Raw genomic sequence first — 22,563 nt, 5'->3', positions numbered from 1 at the left:
TTTCGGTAATTTAATAAGAAAACTCTTAAAGATGTGTTTATTTTTGTGATTTATCAGTCAACATCATAAAGTGTGTGTGTGTGTGTGTGTGGGGGGGGGGAGATAGAATCAACTACTGTTGATTGTCCGCTGGGAATGGTGGAAGCAGTTGTATGTTCTCTTTCAGAAATGTAATGCACATAAAAGCACAACCACAGAATGTGAATTATAATTCACATTAACTTCCGACTATTTTTATATTTCATTAAACCAGATACTGTACTTCTAAACCTATTTGATGATAGATAAATTATACACAATTTAGCCGAGAAATGAACTCTCATAGTTTTGCAGCAATTGGGGACGCTCAGTTCTTTTTCAATTTGTAACTTCAAATAAAGTGATCTGATTTCATAGAAACATAGAAAATAGGTGCAGGAGTAGGCCATTCAATGTGATTATGGCTGATCATCCACAATCAGCACCCCTAGCCTGCTTTTTCCCAATATCCCTTTAGCATTAAGAGCTAAATCTAACTCTCTCTTGAAAACATCCAGTGAATTGGCCTCCACTGCCTTCTGTGGCAAAAATTCCACAGGTTCACAACTCTCTGGGTGAAAAGGTTTTTCCTCATCTCAGTCCTAAATGGCCTACCCCTTATTCTTAAACTGTGAGACCTGGTTCTGGACTCCGCCAACATCGGGATTTATTTTTCCTACATCTAGCCTGTCTAATTCCTTATGTAATTTATATGTTTCTATAAGACTGCCTCTCATCCTTCTAAATTCCAGTGAATACAAGCCCAGTCGACCCATTCTTTCATCATATGTCAGTCCCCCCATCCTGTGAATTAACCTGGTGAACCTACGCTGCATTCCCTCAATAGCAAGAATGTCCTTCTTCAAATTAGGAAAACAAAACTGCACACAATACTCCAGGTGTGGTTTCACCAGGGCCCTGTACAACTGCAGTTCCTTGCTCCTAAACTCAAATCCTCTCGCAATGAAGGCCAACATGCTATTAGTTTTCTTCACTGCCTGCTGCACCTGCATGCTTACTTTCAGTGATTGATGTACAAGGACACCCAGGTCTCATTGCACCTCCCCTTTTCCTAATCTGACACCATTCAGATAATGTGTTTAAGCCAGAAACGTTGCCTATTTCCTTCGCTCCATAGATGCTGCTGCACCCGCTGAGTTTCTCCAGCATTTTGTGTACCTACCATTCAGATAATAATCTGCTTCCTTGAATAATCTGCCTTTCATTTCCATGAAAGGAAGTTAATTCTCAAATGAAGTACTGGATTGTTTGGTAGAAAAATAAACATAGTGGCACAGTTGGTAGAGCTGCTTTGTCATCCTGACCTCAGGGTGCTTTCTGTGTGGAGTTTGCACGCTCTCCCTGGGACCCCGGTTTCATTTCACATCCCAAAGACGTGTGGACGAGTTGGTTAATTGGCCTCTGCAAATTGCCCCTGGTTTCATAGGGAGTGGATGCGAAAGTGGATGATTGATGGTCAGTAGGCTGAAGGGCCTGTTGCCACACAGTATCTTTTAATCGGTCAATCAATACAGGCAAAATGTGCAAGAAGGAATTGCAGATGCTGGTTTAAACCGAAGATAGATACAAAAAGCTGGAGTAACTCAGCGGGACAGGCAGCATCTTTGGAGAGAAGGAATGGGTGACGTTTCGGGTCGAGACCCTTCTTCAGACAACTAAGTGCAAATCTATGAGGAATTTAGCAGTGAAAAAAGGAGGGAGCTTTTCAATACAAATCAATAACAACCAATCTCTGCCTAATTTACTTTGCAAAGGAACATTAAATACCCTTTTTATTAAATGGTGGGATCAAAAACCCAAGTATTTATTGAATCTTCCAAATTAATAAGGGATTTGAAAATGATTGCAAACAATTTATGCTGCCCTACACTTTATTTCAAACAAGGAAACCAATCTTTCTTTTTTGTTGTTTTGTAGAAACCAGATGTAGATTGGACTTGCATTAAACTTTGTTGTAAACCAGAGGACTCTAGAGTGCAGGTACATAGTTCACTGAAAGTGATGTCACTGGTAGCTACGGTAGTCAAGATGTTTTTTGGCATATTGGCCTCTATCGGACAGGGTACTAAGTATAGATGTGGGAATGTTATGTTACAGTTCTACAAGACTGTCAGTGAGATCGTATTTGGAATATTGTGTTTAGTTTTAGTGGCCCTGCTATCGGAAGGATGTTGTTAAGCTGAAAAGAGTGCAGGGAAGATTTACGAGGATGTTGCCAGGACTTGGGGGCCTGAGTATTAGAGGTTGGACAGGCTAGGACTTTAGTCCTTGGAAGGTATGAGGATTAAGTGTGATCTTACAGAGATGTATAAAATCGTGATTGCATAGAGTCTTTCACTCAATTAGAGAATCCAGAACCAGAGGACAGAGGTTTAAGGTCAGAGGGAAACGATTTAATAGAAACCCAAGTTTTTTACACAGAAGGATATGGTTAAATGGAACAAGCTGCCAGAGGAGGTAGTTGAGGCAGGTACGATAACAACATTTAAAGGTACATGAATAGGAAAAAATTTCGAGGGATACGGCCTGAACATGGGCAGGTGGGACCACCGTAGATGGGGCAACTGGGTCGGTATGGGGAAGTTGGGCTGAAGGCCTTTATACGTGATATATAACTCTATGAGTTCCAAAATATTTAAATTTATTATCCACTTTCAAATGCATGCTCAATAAAGAATATGCTGGAAAAACATTTTTTACAAATAACATTTAAAGTATGTTGAAGTATTTAAAGGACTCGGAAAATATTCAGCTATATATTTGTCACACCAACACTTTGTGAAAAGTTGTCATTTAATTGATAGTGTGTGGATTTATTTCAACTAAGTATAAAACTTCCATGGAAAGTAATATTATTCTGAATATCTGCTCCTTTTGTATTGCTGCTTTTCAAACTATGTGTTGAATTTAAACCTATCACTGGCTGTATTCAAGATATCACAGTTGACAAACTGAACCATCAATGAAACCTTTAAAAATTGACTTTGATGAACTGAGCATTCCCAATTGCATTAATCTCCAAATTAATATTACGTGACTGTGCATCATACTTGTTAGAATAATTTATGTTAGCATGAATAAGTAATAATGTGTGCTATAAATATTCAAATTTGATATATAATGCCATGGGAATTTTTTTAACACCAGTTCATGATTAATAGTCACATTTTTCCTTTGTGCCAAAGCAATATTAAATCATTTAGAATCATTAGAAATTAGATTGTGCTTAAGGCAAATATATTGAAATTCTTTCGAAGAGTGCATTTTACAGTCGCCTACAGTATCTTATTAACCAGATACAAGTTAGAAAGTTCATTATATCTGCATTATTCATATGGAAATTGTCTGTTTTGCCCTGTGTTTTCCTTCTACATTGCAATTTTACTTCAAAGAACATGATTCAAGGAATTGTTTTTGAACATTGCTAATGCTTTGAGATACCATCAACTATATGACAATTATGAGTCAATAAAACCCTTTCGATAAAAAATATAAGCAAGATATTAATTTACGTCGTGACATTACAAGGAGGCAATCTGACACAATGTTCAAGAAGGATCTGCAGATGCTGGAGAATCGAAGGTAGACAAAATTGCTGGAGAAACTCAGCGGGTGCGGCAGCATCTATGGAGCGAAGGAAATAGGCAACATTTCTGGCTGAAACCCTTCTTCAGACACAATCAGACACAATAATCATTTCTATTTTAGAATTATTTCTACTCTACTAATAATCATATCCTTCATCCTATATCTTTCTACTTTATAACTTCTAAATTCTGAAATACTGTTTTAAGGAGAAAGGATATTTTTATTTGAAATTTTAAGACATAATTGTTGTCTCGCTCATAGCAAAATCTCCATGGTCCAATATATTAATTTAAATTCCTGATGATCAAACCATCCTCATTGCTTGTCTCAAAGGCAATATTATCTGAACAATGATTAAACAAGAAGAATTACACAGACACTGCCGGCAGACAATGCATGAATTAATTGGTTTACATCTTAATCACTGGTGAAGAAGTTCCTAGTGGGGGAAGCTTGTTACCACTTGTGGTAATTGAAATTAAGTAAACTTGTCCAAGAGATTTACTATCATGACATTGCCCACTTCTTAGTGCACAATAGAAGTCAGCTATTGGGCGCACAGTAGGGCAGCGGTAGAATTGCTGCCTTACTGCACTTGCCGCGCCGGAGACCCAGGCTCGATCCCGACTATGGGTGCTGCCTATACAGAGTTTGGCCGAACGGAGGTTCCCCGTGACCTGCTTGGGTTTTCTCTGAGATCTTCGGTTTCCTCCCTCATTCCAAAGACGTACAGCTTTGTAGATTAATTGGCTTGGTAAAAATTGTCCCTAGTGTGTGTAGGATAGTGTTAATGGCCAGGGTTGGCACAGACCCAGTGGGGGACGGGGACACACACACACACACGCAAACACACACACACACACACGCACACGCACACAAAAGATGGGGAAGAAGCCCAAAATTTAATGGCGAGGATCGATTTAATTCAAAAAATTTTTTTTTCCATTTCACAATCACCAAAACAAGTCGTTTTGTAACTATGCACTTTTCACAGGTCATCTACACATTTTGTTTGTTACTTGTAGCCTTACATGTATGCAATTTTATATTAAAATTTATTAAAATGTAGCTTAGATCTGTTAGGTCCATTAAGTCGCATGCACTTTTTAAGCGCACATTTTGATTACTTTCCATTCTACCATAGATAGAATTCCATTTATTTTTCTATGATTCTACAGACCTAGGCTGGGAACCTGGGGCTCACCTAAATTGTTCCCAATTGGGCCCCACACCTCCTAAGGCCGGCTATGTTCCTAACCACTCTATCTTCCCGTCTTGCCACTTTCAGGGAGCTATGAACTTGGCCTTCACATTCCCTCTGTACATCACGGCTACTAAGATTCCTGTCATATACTGTATAATTTCTCCTTACATTTGATATCAAGGTTCATCACCTCAGACTTGTCTGAATTAAACTCCATCTGCCATATTTACATGGGGCACAGTAGTTCAACGGTAGAGGACGGCACAGTGGTGCAGCAGCAGAGTTGCACCTTACAGCACCAGAGATCTCAGTTTGATCCTGATTTTGGGTGCTACTGAATGGAGTTTGTACGTTCTCCCTGTGATTGGGTGGGTTTTCTCTGAGTGCTCCGGTTTCCTCCCACATTCCAAAGACATGCAGGTCTGCATGTTTATTTCCTTCCATAAATTGTCCCTAATGTGTCGTATAGACCTAGTGTATGAGTGATCGTTGGTCGATGCGGAGTCAGTGGTTTCTACACTGTATCTCTAAATTAAACTAAACTATACTAAACTAATCTAGTTTGAAGAAAGGTCTCGACCCGAAACGTCACCCATTCCTTCTCCCCAGAGATGCTGCCTGCCCAGCTGGCTTACTCCAGTTTTTCGTGTCTATTTTCTTAAACTAATCTACATCCTGCTGTACCCTTTGACCATCATCTTCACGATACAGTACTCCGCCAATTTTTGTGTCATCTGCATACTTACTAATCAGTCCAGCGGCATTTTTATCCAAGCCATGTATATATCACAAACAGCAGAGGTCGCAGCACTATCCTTGCATAACACCACTTGTCACAAACTTCCTGTCAGAGAAACACCCTTCCATGACAACCCTTTATCTTCTTCGGTCAAGCCAATTCTGAATCCAATTTCCCAAGCTTACAATGTTGTTATTCCTTCTCTCTCTATCCCTCATCCACCCAATTCACACTAGCTTCTCATTTTTACCCTACAAACAGCTTACAAATGTTCTTTATCTCTCCACATCACTGTCTATATCTCTGATTTCACTTATCCCTAACTGGTCTGGAGAAGGGTCTCGACCCGAAACGTCACCCATTCCTTCTCTCCAGAGAAGCTGCCTGATCCGCTGAGTTACGCCAGCTTTGTGTGTCTATTTTCCCAAGCTATCGTAGTATAACGATGTTTTACTGTTCCATGTTCTTTCATGCAATTCACACTGTGGATGCCATTGAAATACCCTTGGGCTCCTGGAACCTGTTTGCAACCACTGAAAAACATAGTTAACCTCAAAAATAATAAAACAAATTTGGTATCTGACACCATCTTACACCATCAAACCTGCTGTGTCCCATCCGGAAAAGTCACACCCAACGAATTTCCTGGCTTTGAGATGTATCTGATCTTATTCACCTACCATGATTCAGACAAGTTCCACAGCAAACCACTGAATGCAGCACTCTTTCAATTCATGATGCTACTAAGCCAGCATCCCAATTTGTACTTGTAAAAACAAACATGAAATGGAAAGCTGCAAACTTAGTCCAACTAAGTACTGGTTGGCACGGTGGCACAGCGGTAGAGTTGCTGCCTTAAGGCGCCAGAGACCCGGGTTCGATTCTGACTACAGGTGCTGTCTGCATGTAGTTTGTACATTCTCCCCGTGACCTGCGTGGGTTTTCTCTGGGAGCTCCGGTTTCCCCCCACACTACAAAGTCGTACAGGTTTGTAGGCTAATTGGCTTGGTGTTTGTGTATATTGTTCCTAGCTTGTGTAGGATAGCGTTAGTGTGCGGGTAGGCGCCGTTTCAGTGGGCCAAAGGCCCTGTTTCCATGCTGTATCTCTAAACTAAACTAAACTAAAAAAATGTGAGCAATCAACTGAGCTGGTTGGAAACCTGAAAGAAATCAGCAGAAGCTAGTAGAAATATGCTTGGCATGCTCAACATGCAAAAGAATTGTTAATATTTTTTCCACAACACTAAACACTGTAAATTCCTCTGCTTAATGCATCTGTTTCCCTCGTTTTAAATGAAATAATTATCGTCCTATCTCCTTCAAATACTAATTCTTTATTTTTCCCTTTCATATTATTTTTGAAATGAAATAGACAGGAAATCAATCACAGCCACAAAAAGCAACAACAGAAAATATTTGAGGTCAAGGTTTAAAATGCAAGAGGTGGTTAAAACTCAGTGTTGTCTCGCAACCAGTTATAGAGACAGGTTGAAAAGCAATGCACTTCAGATAAAGGTGTACTTCTATTCAACCCTGATATTGCTCATTATCTGATGGGTTTTAGAAAGAAGCAACTTAAAAATTGAGTGAGAAAGATGAATTAAGTTTTAAACTATTTCTGTGGCAAAATAGGGGTTTTAACCTAGGCTTTATTTAAAAAAATGTTTTATCCAAAATTAAAACTTTCCTACATTCCCAAGCTACTTGGTTCTTTGAATTTAATTCAGGATACAAAATAGAGGATGAAAAACAATTGTAGAAACAAATAACTGCAGATGTTGGTTAATACACAAAAGGACACAAAGTGCTGAAGTAAATCAGCAGATCAAATAGCATCTCACAATTCTGAAGATGGGTCTCGACCCAAAACTCACCTACCTATGTTCCTCAGGGATGCTGCCTGACCCACTGAGCACTCCAGCACTTTATGTCCTGTTATGCAAAACAAATGCGGCCCCACACCTATACTCTGTGAAATATATATGTATATATACATATATATATCCTGTTGTCAAGCTGGAAAGGGTGCAACAAAGATTTATGAAGATGTTGCCAGGACTAGAGGGTCTGAGCTATAGGGAGAGGTTGAGTAGGCTGGGACTATCCCTTGGAGCACAGGAGGTTGAGGGGTGTATAAAATGATGAGAGGAATAGATCGGGTAGATGCACAGAGTCCCTTGCCCGTAGTGGATGAATTGAGGACCAGAGGACATAAGTTTAAGATGAAGTGAAAAAAATTAATAGGAATCTGAGATAACGTTTTCACACAAAGGGTGGTGGATATATGGAACAAGCTGCCAGAGGAAGTAGTTGAGGCTGGGACTATCCCAATGTTTAAGAAACAGTTAAACAGGTACATGGATAAGACAGGTTTGGAGGGATATTCTTCACCCAATCCAGCTGCAAAGAAGTTAACTCTAGCACCCAAACTGTGCCTTCAAAGATTAGCGGGTGGAACAGTGAGTCCCAAGAGATGTACCCTGTGTGTTTCAGTAGTTTAGTTTAGATTAGAGATGCAGCACGGAACCAGGCCCTTCAGCCTGAGCCTAACACTATCCTACGCACACCAGGGACAATTTACAATTTTGCCAAAGCCAATTGGCCTACAAGCCTGCACGTCTTTGGAGTATGGGACGAATCCGAAGCTCACGAAGTAAACCCACGCAGGTCACAGGGAGAATGTACAAACTGCGTATAGACAGCACCCATAGTCGGGATCAAACCCGGATCTCTGGCACTATAACGCAGCAACACTACCGCCGCGTCACCGTGCTGCCCTGTGTTCCCAAATAGTATGTTCGCACAGCAGTCTAGTGACTGAAGAAGCTCAGGAGAAAGTTTTTGCAACACAGCTGGCCCAGGTGTGCATGCCCATGAAGCGTAACATGGCCACTAACCTTATTTATCTAAAATGCACCGTTATGGTAAACAGTGACGTGAATTGAATTTGGAGTTAATGATCCATACACATTAAATATAATTTCTGGTGATGAATTATTTGGGAAATGGACTCATTAGTTGTAAGGTTGTGTTGAACAGCATCATTGATTTCACCGCTACAACTAATTGCAGTGTTAGATCAAATTTATTATAAAAATGATGCACTTATGACATCTATACTGTAACGTGGATTTAGAAGTAAATGTTGATGCCATTTTTCCTTGGCATGATTTTGTTAATGTTTATTGTTTAAAGAGGCAATTTTTTTTCAGCTCCTAAAAATAGTCTTGAAAATCTATTACATTTATACAGAGACTGGCAGTATTTCCTTTCCTTACAAAATAAGACTAAAATGAATATTTTAATGGCCTATATTGAAATGAAGGGCAATGCTGGATCAAGCCTTACATACTGTAGAACTTACTGCAGAAACTTTCTCATCTAATTTCTCAAAGTGGCCCAGTTAGAGCACAAAAGGTTTTTTTAAGAGGAAATGGCAAAAACTCAAACTAAAGGGATTGTCCTACTTGGGTGACCTAATTGGCAAGTTTAGAAGAGTTTAGGAGAGTTTGAAAAAATGTCATGTTGAAGACCTCCTTTGACTGTGTTGAAGACCTCCTTCGACTATGTTGAAGACTAGCTTTGACTAGCTACGCCTAGCTACGACTAACTTCAGGAAATTTGGACACCGAATAGTGGAGAGGGAAGACAACCTCCTTCGATCTCCTTCGACCTTCCTTCGACTATGATGAAGACTATCTACGACTACCTTCGACTACCTTCGACTACCTTCGATTACCTACGACTAACATGCCGACCTACTACGACCTACTACGACTAAACCTACGAGTAAAAAAAGTATCGATTTTTTCCATTGCGACCTTTTTTTACTCGCAGACATTTTTCAACATGAAAAATACGGCGCTACCTAGCTGAGGCCTCGAGTACACGGGACTACTCTCGAGCATGAAGGAGAGTTACAAAGGCCTCCAACGACCTTGTGTCGATCATGCTGCGAGTATGAGTCGAGGGCAAACTCGCCAGAACTCGCCCAAGTGGGACACCCGCTTAAAGTTTTGTTATTTTGTTTGCCACTTTTAGCCCAAAATTAGGACTGGAGGTTCATCTAAATGGCACCAAAAACAAAAGAAGCCTTGGTATGATGAAAATCACAATGACACAAAATGACTTAATTTTTGCATGCTTCTGCTTGGCATTTTCTCCCTCGTCATATATGAACCCAATCATCTCCATGATCATTCTCGTAAACCTCCGCTGGTCTCTCTCAAACGCCAGCCCATCCCTCCTCAGATATAAGGCCCAAAACTAGTCACAATACTCTAAATATTCCACACAAAATGAGATGAATTTCAGACAGGTTTATTGCGATAGTTTAGTTTAGTTTATTATTATTATTATTATTATGTGTACTGAGGTATACAGTGAAAGGCTTTTGTTGCGTACTATCCTGTCAGAGATAAGATTATACATGAATACATTCAAGCCATCGAGAGTGTACAGATAAAGGATAAAGGGCACAACATTTCTCCTTCTACACAGGGAGCATCACGACAATCGAATAAATTGATTATTGGATACAGAGCAGAAACAGGTCCTTCGGCCTACCGATTCCGCACCAACAAGCATCACCCCATATGCTCGTATTATCCTACAAGATTGGGCACAATTTGCATTTTTTACCAAAGCCAATTAACCTACAAAGCTGCACATCTGTGGAGTGTGGGAGGAAACCAGAGCACCCGAAGAAAACCTACGCGGTCAAAGGGAGAACGTGCAAACTCCATACAGACAGCATCCATAGTCAGGATGAACCCGGATCCCTGGTGCTGTAAGTCAGCAACTCTACCGCAGCACCACCGTGCCGCCCTAAAATCACGCACTAATGTAAAAGGGAAACACGGGTGCCGGCAAGAGTTTAGCATCAAAGCCAGCCTCGCAATCACACACATCGAGGCTTCCTGACATAAAAACGTTGGCCGCATATTTTGTTACAACAAGGCCTTGTTCCATGACGCTGGCCATTGCTCACAAATTCTCTTTGCTGAGTCACTGTTCTCGTTTACATCATATCTCAGCTGCCTCATCATATAGCCTCAGATCTCACAAGCGTTTCCTGCAGTTTCCTTAAACTGGGCTCTCTTGTTCGCTCGCTCTCTCTCAATAGTGGCAACTCACATCACTCCCTCTGACGCACTGGTAGCTTTCCAGCTGTGGGTGGTCATCTCCTACAATGTACAGTATGATTCAGGAGCCTTTGTTCTCACCAGGAATGCGGATGATTCCCCAATTTTGTGCAGAAATGCTTGTTCCAGGTCTTCACCAAAACTACAGCTTGTAACTGTGATGCCTCTGACTCAGTAAAATACGCCAAAGTGCTTCAACATTAGTGAAAGGAAAGCTAATGCTGAATTTAGGGGAAGTGACCAAACAAGTAAGATTTAAAATATTTAGTTTAGTTTATTATTGTCACGTGTACCGAGGTACAGTGAAAAGCTTTTGGCCTGTTCCAGTCATAGAAAAGACAGAAGATAGATAGATAGATAGATAGATAGATAGATAGATAGACAGATAGATAGATAGATAGATAGATAGATAGATAGATAGATAGATAGATAGATAGATAGATAGATAGATAGATAGATAGATAGATAGATAGATAGATAGATAGATAGATAGATAGATAGATAGATAGATAGATAGATAGATAGATAGATAGATCCTTTATTGTCATTCAGACCTTTCGGTCTGAACGAAATTATGTTGCAATCCTGCAATGCAAGGGAAGGCTAGAGAACTTTGGGAATGGTATTCCAGAGCTGGAGTCTCTAGCAGCGGGGAGCACGTTTGCCAATCTTTGGACTTTACACTTTAGAGATACATTGTGGAATGAGGCTTGTTGACCCATTGAGTCCGTGCCGCCCAATGATCACAACCTACACACTAGGGACAATTTAAAATTCTACCTTAGCCAATTAACCAACAAACCTGTAAGTCTGTGGAGTAGCTCTACCCCTATGCCACCATGCCACGTTGAGACAAATGAAGTCAAGGGAGCTCAGAAACCAGAGATGGACAGTCAGAGTGGACAGGTACGAGGTTCCAGAGTGAGATGATATCTGAACAGCACCTTATATTTCGCTTGGGTAGCTTACACCCCAGCGGAATGAACATTGACTTCTCTAACTTCAAGTAACCATTGCTTTCCCTCTCTCTCCAATCCTCCCTCTTCCCAGTTCTCCGGCCAGCCTTAATGTCTCCGACTACATTTTATCTCTGTTTGCTTCTGTTCTTGTTACCTTCTCCCAGCTAACAATGATCTATTCTACATTTTCCTTGATCGCCATTCCCTTTGTCTTATTTTCACACCTTACACTTCCTTATCCGTGTATATCCCTCTGCCCTGACATCAGTCCGAAGAAGGGTCTCGACCCGAAATGTCACCCATTCCTCCTCTCCAGAGATGCTGCCTGTCCCGCTGAGTTACTCCAGCATTTTGCGTCTATCTTTGGTATCCAACCACTATGTTTTAGACTAGATTATGCGGTGTGAATGTGGACCTGGAGTTAATGCATGTCATAATGCATTCCCTCACCTCCCTAATCATCCTACCAGTTCCACTGTAGCATCCTTGTATCTCTCTTGTTATCACACCTTCCCCAGCCAACTATGGGCCATTATGGGCTCTACCCTTCCTGAGGTCATCAGCTGCCGGCCCTGATTTGTTCTGGCCTTTTCTCTCCTCCAGTTTATTCCAACCTCCACCCCCACAGTTTCAGTCTGAAGAAGGGTTCTGACCCCAAAAAGCACCTATTCTTTATCACCAGAGATGCTGCCTGACCCACTGAGTTGCTCCAGCATTTATATAACCATATAACCATATAACAATTACAGCACGGAAACAGGCCATCTCGGCCCTTCTAGTCCGTGCCGAACACGTATTCTCCCCTAGTCCCATCTACCTGCACTCAGACCATAACCCTCCATTCCTTTCCCGTCCATATAACTATCCAATTTATTTTTAACGAACCTGCCTCCACCACCTGCACTGGAAGCTCATTCCACACAGCTACCACTCTCTGAGTAAAGAAGTTCCCCCTCATGCTACCCCTAAACTTCTGTCCCTTAATTCTCAAGTCATGTCCCCTTGTTTGAATTTTCCCTACTCTCAATGGGAAAAGCTTATCCACGTCAACTCTGTCTATCCCTCTCATCATTTTAAAGACCTCTATCCATTTAGTGTCCATCTTCGATATAAACCAGCATCTGCAGTTCCTTCCTACACATGAGACCAGTCAAGTCTGGATGTAATAAAGACAAGGACGAAGGTTTCAGCAGTAGATATGCTTCAGCAAGTACAGAATCTGCACATCAGGTATATTCTAAATTTCCTGTCCTGATTAATTTAATTCAATTTCCTGAATGCATTTGGCTGTACTTCATTCTGCTAGCATTCTAATGACTTGATTGCTTCTCATTTGTACAATTTACTTAAATCCCTTTGAACAATTCTATCAGCCTTCGCACGCTTAACCTGCCTGCTCTTGAAAATTGAGGCCTGCTTTGTCTCTTGATCCCGATCCCTTGCTTAATCCAAACCGATTTGTTTACCTTCCCCTAACAAGAACTGACTCTGTCAGCCTCATACAGCGCAGGATACAAGGACAGCCCAAGAGGCTTCTGCTCAGCATTACTGCACAGGAAGAGGACTGAGTAAAATAATAAATGTCGTGGCTTTAGGACGGCCACGGTGGCGCAGCGGTTGAGTTGCTGCCTTACAGCGCTTGCAACACCGGAGACCCGGGTTCAATCCCGACCACGGGTGCTGTCTGTACGGAGTTTGTACGTTCTCCCTGACCGCGTGGGGTTTCTCCGAGATCTTCAGTTTCCTCTGACACACTCCAAAGACGTACAGGTATGTAGGTCAATTGGCCTAGTGTATGTGTAAATTGTCCCAAGTGTGTGTACGATAGTGCTAATGTGTGGGGATCGCTGGTCGGTGCGGACTTGATGGGCCAAAGGGCCTGTTTCCTTGCTGTATATCTAAACTAATAAACTAAACTAAACTAATATAACTTTTGGATACTCTCCAGGTTAAAGCTACAATGGGACTGAGAAGGAACAAGATGAATGGCAGCTGACATGTAATCTGTAATTCTATTACCGTGCCATCCTTGACTATTTACAAGGAGTAAAATTCAATTCAATTTCATTTCCAGAGTTAACTAGTGAGAATAGTCTCAGACTTCCTTTCTTGGCCTACCTATTCAATAAAAAAATGAGTAGCCTTAAGTGAACAATCCAAGTGGATGAAAAGTGAAGCGTGCTTGATGGCGCAACAACTGAAAAAGCTTATCTCTAAGGTCTTTGCAATGGATATTTATCTCGATGTTGGCCTTTATAACAAGAGGAGTCGAATATAGGAGCAAAGAGGTCCTTCTGCAGTTGTACAGAGCCCTAGTGAGACCACACCTGGAGTATTGTGTGCAGTTTTGGTCCCCTAATTTGAGGAAGGACATTCTTGCTATTGCGGCAGTGCAGCGTAGGTTTACAAGGTTAATTCCCGGGATGGCGGGACTGTCATATGCTGAGAGAATGGAGCAGCTGGGCTTGTACACTCTGGAGTTTAGAAGGATGAGAGGATATCTCATTGAAACATATAAGATTATTAAGGGCTTGGACACGCTAGAGGCAGGAAATATGTTCCCGATGTTGGGGGAGTCCAGAACCAGGGGCCACAGTTTAAGAATAAGGAGTAAGCAATTTAGAACGGAGACGAGGAAACACTTTATCTCACAGAGAGTGGTGAGTCTGTGGAATTCTCTGCCTCAGAGGGTGGTGGAGGCAGGTTCTCTGGATGCTTTCAAGAGAGAGCTAGATAGGGCTCTTAAAAATAGTGGAGTCAGGGGATATGGGGAGAAGGCAGGAACGGGGTACTGATTGGGGATGGTCAGCCATGATCACATTGAATGGCGGTGCAGGCTCGGAGGGCCAAATGGCCTACTCCTGCACCTATTGTCTATTGTCTATTGTCTATTGATGCATATTCTATGCTTTTGAACAGCCGTGACTTCTTGCCATGATTGCTGCTTGAGAGTCCAGAGACCAGTTTGACTGCTTCCTCTGATGAACATTGCTATCAGCACGTGGTATTGACTGATTTCACTGATGGACTTGCTTGGGACCTGAATAAATGGACTGCTGCTCATAATAGAAACTTCAAATCTTAAGCTGGGCCACTTCCCTCAAATGGATTACAATTAGCATCTGGCTCCCAGAGGAGTCTTTCAGTCCCAGAAGCTGCTGATTGCTTTTCCTGGTCCGCCCATTGTTTCTGCCAGTAGAACCTCTCAGTTGGCATTGTCTAACATGCCAGCTACTCGCTGAGATAAATTGAGGCCCAACCTTCCAGAACTCTAAAATCGAGTCATCAAAGAGCGGTAAATTCTCCCATTTCGAGACCAGCATAGGAATCATTAGCTGGTTATTTTATCGATGCCTTTGCCTCTAAAGCGGTGCTTCCAAATGAAACCTTTAACTGTGACGTATTATGAAACATGCCGAGGGCATGGTAAAGCACGGTAACATGCAAAACTACCCACAAAGATAAGCAGAGTGAAATCTCTTACGTTTGAATAAAACCACAGACGTTTGAGAAACTTACCACATTCGAACAGATACTCCACAGGAATCCTGCCATCTGCAAAGACATGGTGGCACAGCAGTAGAGTTGCTGCCTTCCAGCGCTTTCAGCGCAAGAGACAAGGGTTTGATCCCGACTATGGGTGCGTTCTCCCCGTGGGTTTTCTCCAAGATCTTCAGTTTCCTCCCACACTCCAAAGACCTACAGGTTTGTCGGTTAATTGGCTTTGTATATAGAAATTGGCCTTAGTGTGCGTCAGATAGTGTTAATATACGGTCTCGGAGACGAAGGGTCTGTTTCCACACTGTATCTCTAAACTAAACTAAACATAGGATGACACACAAACTACAGCAACACTTACTTTAAAACACATTGATACTGTATGTCTTGCTGGCACCACATCAATGCAAGTTTTTCTTTTCTTTTCTCCTCTGTGAGCAAGGGACTGGACCTGGCTTCAAACAGAAGAAGAGAACAAAGCAGAAAGTCTTTTTTTTTCATCTTTGGTGTTCATGAAATGGTGAAGAATTCCAGCAATCTGTCTTGTTTGTTAACATTCTCAATATTTGTAAAGTTTTGTAAAGTGCAAGGCAGCCCAAACTAGAGCAAAGACACAGCAGCCTTTTGATCGCATTTTCTGAGACGAAGGTGATCGATAAGGGTAAGGTGGTGCATCTTGTCTGCATGGATTTTAGTATGGCATTTGTTAAAGTCTCCCATTGTAGGTTGATCCAGAAGATTAAGACAGGATGAACAATGAGTTGGCCTTATGAATTCAGAACAGGCTTACTGAAAAAGATTTTGGTGGAAGGACAATATTCTGGCTGGAGGTCTGTGCCAAGTGCAGTTCCACATGAATTTGTGCTGGAACCTATAATGTTTTTGATGTATATTGTATGTAAACTGAGACAGGTTGGTTAGTAAATTTGCAGATTACACCAATTTCTTTGGGTTGAGGACAGTGAGGACTGCTGTCAAAATATATAGTGGGATATATATCAACTACAGAAATGGGCAGAGAAACGGCAGATGGAGTTTAATTTGAGCAGGTGTGTGAGGTGTTGCACTTTGGGAGGTCAAAAGTAAAGAGAAAATATTCAATTAATGGCATGACTCTTAACACTATATGTACAGAGAGATTGTGGGATTCAAGTCCATAAAAGCGCTTTTTCACGGGGCGACTTGACGCAAGATGTAACCAGAGTGAAGTGGTCGTGGTCTAGCACGATATCACACGATATAACGGGGTGTAGATAAAGAGTTCCCACGGTACTCGGCATTTCCGTTATTTGTGCGAGTGACTTGTCCGTCTCCCGAGCTTTCACGTTAAATCTTGAATGAACATTGTGAACATTGGGCACAAATGATGTCACTTTTTTTTTCACACACTATAAATATCCTCCCTTGGTTGAATTGGCTCATTTGGAGACATGCCTATACTAAGTAGTTTCGAGTACAGGATGGTGGTTTTTTTCATTGACGCGCTGTATGCAGCAGCCCACTATGTGCATCGAGGACGCTTGCGTGAAGGCAGAAGGGAGAGATTAATTAAAAAGAGAATTAAGAGGAAGTCTCACTGGGTGTGAAAGAGCAAAGAGGCCATCTCTGCGCTTACTACAATTCACAATTGGGGAGTGTGCCGTGGCAGGACAGCTATATTGATGGGTAGCCGACCACAGGAACACTACTGCATGTTAGCAGGAATGCATAGCAAATAAGCTGACTTTCTAGTGTTGTCCTCTGAAAAGTGCTTCCTATAAGATGTTCGTCCGCAAAACCTGCCATTTAGCACATTGCATTGTCCCTTTTAATGCCTGAGTTTAGGCTTGTTGCGGAGGTTAATGAATATAATGTGTTTAAAATAATCTATCGTGCCTCATTTGTTGATTTTTGTGTTTGCAATATGTGCAAGAAGTCGTCTTTTTATATTGTCAAATAGGAATAAAGACTTTGTCTCACATTTACCGTGCTGATTGGCTTATTTTATTTTCTACCGAGAGGTGAAACTTTCAAACGTTTAAATAGCTCAACAATTGATGGACCTGAACACTCAAAAATGAAAATTAATGAAAATGTGATTATATCACCTCCCTTCAACTAATTTGTGTTTCAGCATGAGAGGGATTATAACATTAGAGACATTCATCTTGTAGTGATGTGTTAATGAAGAATTGCAGACATCAAGCTGATAGTAAAAAATATATTTATTTAACAATGAGGTATACAAGCACTGACAATCAAACTGCTGAGGTAAAAGCTTTATCACACTTCAGGCTATCATAAAATGTGGAGCCACCAACAGAAACAAAGTAATGCCCAAGAGGAAAAGACACACATATTAACATACAGACATTTACAGCAAACCCAATCTGTCGAAGATTGACACAAAAAGCTGGAGTACCTCAGCGGGACAGGCAGCATCTCTGGAGAGAGTCTGAAGAAGGGTCCATTTTGTGTCTATCAGTCATATCAATTTACACGCAAATCTTTGATCTTAAACTCATGGTCCAGTTTTGCTGCTCAGCGCATTATACAAGTTCACACCAGTGTAATATCACTGCTGCTGTCCTAATTCCCATTACTCCCCCAATTCCCATTACTGGTGCGCTCCCTAATTCCTCATTTACTGGTGCGCTCCTCTAATTCCCCATTTACTGGTGCCCTCCCCAAATTCCTCATTTACTGGTGCGCTCCTCTAATTCCCCATTTACTGGTGCGTTCCCCAAATTCACCATTTACTGGTGCCCTCCCCTAATTGACCATTTACTGGTCCCCTCCTGTATTGTTCTATTTTCTGTAAAATCACCCTTCCCATTCCCAGGTTTAAAGCTGGGCTGGAATATTAAAACACACGCAGACAGGGAATTTTGGAACAGCACTGCGGCACAATAGTGGAGTTGCTGCCTAACCCAGAGATTAGTGCGGGTGTCACAGGTTATGGGGAGAAGGAAGGAGAATGGGGTATGAGGGAGAGATAGATCAGCCATGATTGAATAGCGTAGACTTGATAGGCCGAATGGCCTCATTCTACTCCTATCAGGGAGAGTTAGATTTCGCTCTCAGGGCTAACGGTATCAGGGGAGATGGGGAGAAGGCAGGACGGGGTACTGGTTTTGGGTGATCAGCCATGATCATAGTGAATGGCGCTGCTGGCTCGGAGGGCCAAATGGTCTACTCCTGCACCTGTTTTCTATGTTTCTAAAGCCACACCATCATCTCTCATGGATGGACGGATGCTAGCCACAAGGTAACCTCTAACAACCTCTCTCTCCTCCCATTTCTTACCCTTCCCTCGCCCGCACCCCACCCCACCCCACCCCACTGTGGCCCATCTAGACTCGCACCTCTTTCAGCCCTCCCCTCACCCCTCTCACCCCCCCCCCCCCTCCTTCCCCCCCCCCCCCCCAAACATTCCTTCCCCATGCTTCACAATCCTATTTACAGACTATGCTTTAATCTAGGGTCTTTGTTCAAACCATCTGCCCCCTCGCCCGTGTCCATCTATTACCTGAGATAGACACAGAATGCTGGAGTAACTCAGAGGAACAGGCAGCATCTCTGGAGAGAAAGAATGGGTTTAAGGAATGGGTGAGTTTGGGAAACCCATTCCTTCCATCCAGAGATCAAAATGCTGGAGTAACTCGCTGAGTTACTCCAGCATTTTGTGTATCTTCGATTTAAAGCAGCATCTGCAGTTCCTTCCGACACCTGCCACGCTTGATCCTGCCTCCTCTTTCCCAGCTGGAACCTGAAACGTCACCTATCCATGTTCTCCAGAGATGCTTCCTGCCTGAGTTATTCAAGCATTTTGTGTCGAAAAGTGGAACTTGCTACGAAAAGTGGAATCAGATACAATCAGCAGGTTTGAGAGACATTTGATTTGAAGTTTGAAATTTCCAAACACTTTTTAATCAACTCGCACCGAACGACTAGTTCCAAAGTTTTCGCGAGATAAAGGATATTGAGAACACCTTTTTTACTCACCTTCTGTCCCCTCTGTCCAGCTTCCGGGTTTACCGTTCGCAGGAGTTCCCACGGTAACCGCAAGAGTTATTACGGATATCGCACGGATATCGCACTGGCCACTACGTTCATATAAAGTTGTGGAGCCACCAACAGAAACAAAGTAATGCCCAAGAGGAAAAGACACACATATTAACATACAGACATTTACAGCAAACCCAATCTGTCGAAGATTGACACAAAAAGCTGGAGTACCTCAGCGGGACAGGCAGCATCTCTGGAGAGAGTCTGAAGAAGGGTCCATTTTGTGTCTATCAGTCATATCAATTTACATGCAAATCTTTGATCTTAAACTCATGGTCCAGTTTTGCTGCACAGCGTATTATACAAGTTCACACCAGTGTAATATCCGTGCATAACATAACACAATCAATGACTATCACTGCTGCTGTCCTAATTCCCCATTTACTCCCCCAATTCCCCATTTACTGGTGCGCTCCCCTAATTCCTCATTTACTGGTGCGCTCCTCTAATTCCCCATTTACTGGTGCGTTCCCCAAATTCACCATTTACTGGTGCCCTCCCCTAATTGATCATTTACTGGTCCCCTCCTGTATTGTTCTATTTTCTGTAAAATCACCCTTCCCATTCCCAGGTTTAAAGCTGGGCTGGATATTAAAACACACGCAGACAGGGAATTTTGGAACGGCACTGCGGCACAATAGTGGAGTTGCTGCCTAACCCAGAGATTAGTGCGGGTGTCACAGGTTATGGGGAGAAGGAAGGAGAATGGGGTATGAGGGAGAGATAGATCAGCCATGATTGAATGGCGTAGACTTGATAGGCCGAATGGCCTCATTCTACTCCTATCAGGGAGAGTTAGATTTTGCTCTCAGGGCTAACGGAATCAGGGGAGATGGGGAGAAGGCAGGACGGGGTACTGGTTTTGGGTGATCAGCCATGATCATAGAGAATGGCGCTGCTGGCTCGGAGGGTCAAATGGTCTACTCCTGCACCTGTTTTCTATATTTCTAAAGCCACACCATCATCTCTCATGGATGGACGGATGCTAGCCACAAGGTAACCTCTAACAACCTCTCTCTCCTCCCATTTCTTACCCTTCCCTCGCCCGCACCCCACCCCACCCCACTGTGGCCCATCTAGACTCGCACCTCTTTCAGCCCTCCCCTCACCCTTCTCACCCCCCCCCCCCCCCCCCCCCCCCCCCCCCCCCCCCCAAACATTCCTTCCCCATGCTTCACAATCCTATCTTACAGACTATGCTTTAATCTAGGGTCTTTGTTCAAACCATCTGCCCCCTCGCCCGTGTCCATCTATTACCTGAGATAGACACAGAATGCTGGAGTAACTCAGAGGAACAGGCAGCATCTCTGGAGAGAAAGAATGGGTTTAAGGAATGGGTGAGTTTGGGAAACCCATTCCTTCCATCCAGAGATCAAAATGCTGGAGTAACTCGCTGAGTTACTCCAGCATTTTGTGTATCTTCGATTTAAAGCAGCATCTGCAGTTCCTTCCGACACCTGCCACGCTTGATCCTGCCTCCTCTTTCCCAGCTGGAACCGAAACCGAAACGTCACCTATCCATGTTCTCCAGAGATGCTTCCTGCCTGAGTTATTCAAGCATTTTGTGTCGAAAAGTGGAACTTGCTACGAAAAGTGGAATCAGACACAAGTGTACAAGTCACTCTTGGAGAAATTCAAGCTTGCTTGAATTTTCTCCCGAGTCACCAAGTTACACGATTACCTGCCGTTAGCGCCACGGTGGTCCATGGTGGTCCACGAATGCCGTACTGTTATCGCACGAGGTTCCCACGATGTTAAACTCTGGTTAACTCTTGCGTCAAGTCGCCCCGTGAAAAAGGCCTATTACTCTCTGAAAGTGGCAACACCAGTTAGTATGTTTTAAAGTGTGTATTTTGTGTTTCTTCGTGTGTTTTGTGTGGGGGGGTAAGGGGGAAACCGCTTCGGTCGCCTCCTCCATGGAGAGGCGACTTTTTCCAGGTCGCCTCCCCCGTGGCCTAACATCAAGGATCGACGCGGCCTTTCCCGGAGACGCGCCCGGGGCTTCAGCGGCGGGCGCAGCGTGGACTCTCGGCGTGGAGCGGGCGACCCTCGCTGGAGGGGAGCGCTCCGTTTCGCTGGCCCGGGGCAGCCGGCAGCCTGAAGTCGCAGCCTGAAGCCGCGGTCTGCAGAGCTCCAGCTGGTGCGGCGTCTACAGCCCGGGATCTCACGTTGGGGACCCGGGGGAAGAAGAAGCCATCACTGCCGGCCCGCGGCCAACTTCTACCGCGGGTGCGGCATGGACTTACCATCACCCCTGGAGGGGAGCTTCGACCGCCGGCCCTGCAGTCTACGGTGCTTCTGGCTGCGGCGGGGACTTTAAATCTCGACCGCTGGCCTGCGGCCTACAACAATCTAAAGCCGCGGTCTCCGGTGAGGAAGAGCCGATCCTGGACTGACTGGACTCTGGTCCTGTACACGGGGGGGAAATGGAGGAGGACTGGCCAAATTTTTGTGCCTTCCACCACAGTGATGAATGCTGTGGTGGATGTTTGTGTTACAGTTTTATTGTGTGTTCTTTATTATTGTACTGCTGCTGACAACCCAAATTTCCACCAACCCTGGTTGTGTGGCAAATAAATTATATCTATCTATCTATCTAGAGTGGTAAAGATGGTATGCATGCCTACATTGATCGGGGCAATGAGTATAACAGTCGGAAAGTCATGATGCTTCTTAATAGGACTTTGGTTCAGCCGCATTTGGAGTATTGCGTGCAGTACTGGTCACCCCATTACAGGAAGGATGTGGAGGATTTGGAAAGGATGCTGAAGAGGTTTACCTGCAACCCATTTGGTTCAAAGGAGAACCGAAGATGACCAATAAATAATGGGTTGGGCATCAAGGTCCACATTCTGTGGAACAAAATATTAAAAATGAGCATTGACCAGGGTGGCACGGTGATGCAGCAGATGGTTTGCTGCCTCACAGCACCAGAGACCCGGGTTCGATCCTGACTACGGGTGCTTTTCTGTACAGAGTTTGTACGCTCTCCCCGTGACCTGCGTAGGTTTTTTTGGGCGCTCCATTTTCCTCCAACACTCCAAAGACGTACAGATTTGTAGGCTAATTGGCTTGGTATAAGTGTCAATTATCCCTGATGGGTGTAGGATACTGTTAGTGTACAGGTATAACTGGTCGGTGTGGACTTGGTGGGCCAACGGGCCTAATCCCTGTTCGCCTAGACGCTGCAGTTGGACCGCGGGTAAAGATTAAAGGGAAGAGATAAGACTTTGCCTTCCATCACAGTGAGGAGGTGTTGGAGACACACTGTGATGGATGTTTATGTAAACTGTGTTAAGTGTGGGTCTTGGGTTTTTTTGTAATGTAAATGACAATGTAGTAAAT

Source organism: Amblyraja radiata, chromosome 14 (assembly GCF_010909765.2).
Source record: "Amblyraja radiata isolate CabotCenter1 chromosome 14, sAmbRad1.1.pri, whole genome shotgun sequence".
Lineage (NCBI taxonomy): Eukaryota > Metazoa > Chordata > Chondrichthyes > Rajiformes > Rajidae > Amblyraja > Amblyraja radiata.
This window is presented reverse-complemented; position numbering follows the sequence as displayed.